Source organism: Apium graveolens, chromosome 1, assembly GCF_009905375.1.
Source record: "Apium graveolens cultivar Ventura chromosome 1, ASM990537v1, whole genome shotgun sequence".
Lineage (NCBI taxonomy): Eukaryota > Viridiplantae > Streptophyta > Magnoliopsida > Apiales > Apiaceae > Apium > Apium graveolens.
Genome location: NC_133647.1, coordinates 141,821,582 through 141,827,609, shown reverse-complemented (window position 1 = coordinate 141,827,609; position 6,028 = coordinate 141,821,582).

The window sequence follows — 6,028 nt, the reverse complement described above, 5'->3', positions numbered from 1 at the left end:
TGAAATCCAAACATCTAATGATGAGCCAAGATCTCAAACTCCAGTTGCCTCACTAAGTGAGCAAAGAACAAATGATTCACAGGAACAAGTCATTATGGAATTGAAAGAAGATGAGTTCTATACTCTTGATGAACTGGATGAGCTAGATCAGTCAATGGCCTATCTGGCAAGAAGGTTCTCTAACATTAGAGTAAAGAAGCCAAGATTCTTCAAGGGTAAAGGACAGTCTTTAAACAAAGACAACAGCTGGAAAGGAAAAGGGAAGTACACATCTGATAGCAAAAATGGTTACAAAACTGGATCTGTTGATAGATAAAAATAAGGTGCTTCAACTGTGATGAACTAGGCCATTTTGCTACAGAATGTAGGAAACCCAAGAAAGTAAAGAAAGACAAAGCTTATCTTGAACTGGAAGCAAAGTTTGAAGCTCTTCTGAAGAAATAGCAAAGAAAAGTTTATATTGCAGAGGGAAAAATTTGGGATGATTCTGATAATGATGAAGATGAGGAAATTAAAAATTATGCTTTAATGGCCTTGGAGTAGGGAGAATCATCCTCATCAAAATCACAGGTACCAACTCTCACTACCATTGATTTAAATGTGAGTCAATATAAGGAAACTTTGGAAAAGATGAGCACAAAAATGTTTCACATACATACAAGTATGGTTGCTGCGAATGAAGAAGTTAGCAGACTGACAAGGATAAATGAGAAGCTTGAAAGTGAGGAACAAGAAACTGAATTGTTGTTGGTGGAGCTTGAAACTGTAAGACAAGAAAATGCAAATATGAAGAACAAGCTCAAGTGTGCAAGTGAAATTGAAGCAGTGCTAAGGGAGAAGCTGTAAGAGAATGAAGTTAAATTGAAATCCTTCAAGAATTCATCTGAGTTAATTGGACAGTACCATGAGAAAAACAAGCCATAGGTGACAACATTGTTATCGTCCTTGACTATGATGCGTTGAACAACAAAAAGAAAGACATAGGTGACAAAGGAAAAGTAACAGAAAATGAAAATGTTCCATCAATGCTAAAAAATGTTGTCTCACCTATGTTCAAGGCATGTGAAGTAGATTTTAGTGAGGAAGAGTTGATTATCAAGCAAAAAATTATTGATAAAGATAAAGAGAAGAAAAATGTAGAAGCAACTTCATATTCCAAAGTTGAATAGAAGCTCATGGATAATCAGAGCTCCAAGACACCTGTCAAAGAAACCAAGACTGAAAATGCAAGAAAGAAGAAGAAAAATAGAAATGGGAAAATTGGGATAAATAAAAGCAATAATTTTGCTTATGTTGCAGATGCTCCAAGAAAGAAGTGTGAGAAATATGGCTCTGTAAATCTTCTAACTCACCTTGGTAAAAAGGTTGTTATCAAGCCAGCTGAAGGAGCATGTAAATACATTGAAGCAGATGCAAATGAGCCCTACTCATTCTGTGACAAGTTTTACTGTATCCCTTGTAACTTGAAAGTGATGAAGAGTTGCCACAAACTGAGAGTAGACCTTAAAGAAACAAAAATTGGGTCTACATCAGATAGGGAATGTTAGATATATTTGATAATGTCATGTCTAATATGATTTGTGTTTAGTTTTCAGATCTTACTTAAACAGGACAAATCAATACTTAACTGAATATCAACACTTATATTGAAGACAGAACTTAAGTTATCAGTACTTAAGGTTCAGGAGATATTTATCAGGAGATAAGATCAGGACTTAAAGGAAACTTTCAGATAAGGAAGGCGGCTGATTGAAAGGAAAGAAGATCAAGACGAACGCAAGAAGAGATATGGATGAAGAAGGAATTCTGTGAAGAATGGAATACTTGGAAGAAAAGATATCTGATTTATATATTTTAGGAAGCAGAATTATATTTCATATCAATTAGCGATTATCTTATAACTGTGCAGTATATAAACACAGACATAGGGTTTACATTATAAGTGTTATCATTATTGAGAATATTATTCATTGTAACCCTAGCAGCTCTCGTGATATTTGTTCATCACTGAGAGAGGACAGTCTTACATTGTAACATAGTTTAATAAAGTTTGTTTTCTGTTACTTGTGTTCTTTGAATTCGATTTGATTGTGCTATACATTGTATTCAACCCCCCTTCTACAGTGTGTGTGACCTAACAAGTGGTATCAGAGCCTATCTGTTAACACACAAACAATTTAAGATCCAAAAACAATGATGTCTGAAGCAAAAACTCCAACCAAGCCCACCAAAACTGAAGAACCTCCAAAGACTCAAATCCATAGTCGATATGAGGCTATTAGAGTTCCCATACTGAAATCATCTGAATATCCCATATGGAAGGTGAGGATGACTATATTTCTGGGAGCTACAGATCCAGAATATCTTGACAGAATCAATGAAGGACCTCACAAGCCAACAAAACTCGTTGTTGCGGTTGCAGGTGAAGCAGCAAAGTCTGTACCAAAGGAGAAGAGTGATTACACTGCTGAAGATATCGCATCAATTGCTAAGGATGCTAAGGTACGATACTTGCTGTATAGTGCCATTGATAATGTAATGTCAAACAGGGTAATTAACTGCAAGACTGCAAAGGAGATATGGGATGGCTTGGAGACAAGGTGCTAGGGAACTGATTCAATTAAGAAGAATAGGAAGACTATACCCACTCAAGAGTATGAACACTTTGACTCAAAGCCTAATGAGTCATTGACTGATTTATATGACAGATTCGTCAAACTCTTGAATGATTTGTCACTAGTTGATAAGGAATATGATCTTGAAGATTCAAACCTTAAATTCCTGTTAGCCCTTCCTGAAAGTTGGGATTTAAAGGCCACAATTATAGGAGACAACTATAATCTTGAATAAACAACTCTTGATGAAATTTATGGGATGCTCAAGACTCATGAACTTGAAATGGAACAAAGAAGCAAGAGGAAAGGAGGAAAGTCAAGGACAGTTGCTCTTAAGGCTGAGGAAGAATCCCCCAAAGCAGCTACCTCAAGGAAAGGCAAGGGAAAAGCGCTCATCACAAAGTCTGATACTGAGTCATCAAGTTTTGATAGTGATGATGACTCAGAAACTGAAAGCTTGCCTGAGATGGATGCTGATGAAGAGATGATGAAGCTGTGTGCTCTTATGGTGAAAGGAATCACAAAGATTGCATACAGAAAGTTCAGGAAGGGAAAGAAGTTTTCCAGGAAAGGTGCAAGTTCTGATAAGAAGAGCTTTATAAAATCTGAAGGCAAAGGAGGGAAGTCTGACAGAGAAGATTACACAAATGTCAAATGCTACAACTGTGGTGAGAAAGGCCACATATCTCCTGATTGTAACAAAGTGAAGAGTGACAAAGGCAAGGCTCTTGTCACAAAGAAGAAAAATTGGACAGACACTTCAGATTCTGAAAGTGAGGTGAACTATGCCCTGATGGCAAATGCTGATAGCAGTTCTGAAGCTGCTGAGTTAAAGGTACCTCAAACTACTTATGCCTTTCATACTGATGATATTAATGAGTTGAGAAGATATCTTAAAACCATGTTCATTAGTTATAGAGATCAAACTTTAACATGTGAAAGATTAACTTCTGAAAATCTTGCTTGTAAAAAGAGGAATGATTATTTAGAAAAAGAGTTAGTCATGTTCCATCAAACTCAGAAAAATAGAGATGATGCCTTCTATGTTAGGGATGAAGTACTTAAAATGAATGAATCTCTAAAAACTGAGTTAGAAAAGGAAAGAGAGATTATCAGGACTTGGACTAACTCTGGCAGAATAACTCAGAATTTGTTAAGTAGTGGAAACTGGAAAAAAGGCTTAGGTTATGGAGATGACAAGAATGATAAAAGAACTGTAGAAATTAAGCCTATAGTTGTTAAACAAAAGCCAAAGGTAAAACCTGTTAAGTTTATAGTTGTAAAGTCTGAAACTGAGAAATCAGAAGTTAAAGAGAAATTAACTTCTGATAAACTAACACAGGAAAAGCCAACTGAAGTTAACGTAGGCTTAATGACAAAGAAGCAGCTTAAGCATAAGCTGAAAGATGTTAAGAATGTAAACAAGGTAAAGTCACCTAGGAAAAATAGGAATGGAAAGGAAGGTGTGAATAAAAGCAATGATTATAAGCCTATTCCTAATGCTCCTAGAAAAACATGTCATAACTGTGGAATTTCTAACCATCTGGCTTCTTTTTGCAGGAAGAATAAGAACATAAACTCCTTACTTTCAAAGTCAGGAGTTAAGAGTCAGTCTGTTAGATATAGGCCACAAAATCCTTGTTTTCCTTGTGGTAGTTTATGGCATTCCATTTATACTTGTAAGGAATATCATAGTTTGTACTATGATTATTATCAAATAAAACCTTCTTTAAAGAAAGTTAGCATTGTTCCTTCTGGTGTAAGTTCTGATATAAAGTTTGATAGTGTAAATGCTGATAAGAAAAATATTAACATAAACTCTGATGCTAAATCCACTGCAAATGTTAACAAACTTAATAAGGCCAAAGGATCCAAGCAAGTCTGGGTCCTTAAAACTAATCATTAGTGGTCTTTGTGATTGCAGGGCAACAGGAAAAACATCCTAGTTCTGGACAGTGGATGCTCAGGACATATGACTGGAAATAAAGCCCTGCTATCAGACTTTATGGAGAAAGCTGGCCCAAGTGTTTCTTATGGAGATGGCAACATTGGAAAAACACTGGGATATGGCAATATCAATCTTGGGAATGTCATCATTAAAGAAGTAGCTCTGGTCTCAGGACTTAAACATAATCTGCTGAGTGTTAGTCAAATCTGTGACAGAGGTTATCATGTGGATTTCTTTGAAGAACACTGTGAAGTTGTAAACAAATCTACAGACAAAGTTATTCTGAAAGGATACAAGCATGGTAACATTTATGAAGCCAAGTTTTCAACAAGTACTGATGGTTCTGCAATCTGTCTGTTGAGTAGAGCATCAATTGAAGAAAACTGGAATTGGCACAAGAAACTCTCTCATTTAAATTTCAACAATATAAATGAATTAGTCAAGAAAGATCTTGTGAGAGGACTGCCAAAATCAGTATTTGCTCCTGTTGGCCTTTGTGATTCATGTCAGAAGGCAAAACAAAGAAAATCTTCATTCAAGAGCAAGACTGAATCATCAATTCTTTAGCCTTATCACCTACTACATGTAGATCTATTTGGTCCAGTGAATGTCATGTCTATTGCAAAGAAGAAATATGCTATGGTCATAGTGGATGAGTTCACCAGATACACATGGGTGTATTTCTTGCACACTAAAAGTGAAACTGCATCCATCTTGATTGATCATGTCAAGCAACTGGATAAATTGGTCAAAGATTCTGTGAAGATCATAAGAAGTGATAATGGCACTGAGTTCAAGAATTTGATCATGGAAGAGTTCTGCAAAGACCATGGAATCAAGCAGGAATTTTCTGCTCCTGGAACTCCACAGCAAAATGGAGTTGTTGAAACAAAGAATAAAACTCTTATTGAAGCTGCACGAACAATGCTTGATGAAGCAAAGCTACCAACCTATTTTTGGACTGAAGCTTTGTAGACTGCTTGTTTTACTCAGAATGCAACACTTATTAACAAGCATGGAAATATACCATATGAGATGGTGAATAAAAAGAAGCCAAATCTGAAGTATTTTCATGTATTTGGATGCAAGTGTTTTGTTCTTAAGACTCACCCTGAACAGCTATCCAAATTTGATTTAAAAGCTGATGAAGGAATTTTTGTTGGATATCCACTTTCCACAAAAGCCTTCAGAGTCTACAATTTAAGAATAAGGGTTGTCATGGAATCTATCAATGTCTCCTTTGTTGATAAGAAGATTACTGAACTTGAAGATTTCAATGATCATGATCAGCTGATATTTGAAAATGAAGACTTAAATTCTGATACTGAAAATCCTAACAGTCTAAATCCTGATACTGCAAACTCTGATGGATTAAACTCTGATGTTATTGAAACTGTGGTGATTACGCCAAAGGAAGATGCACCTGTGCAGGGGGAGCATACTGAAGATACAACCACATCTCAAG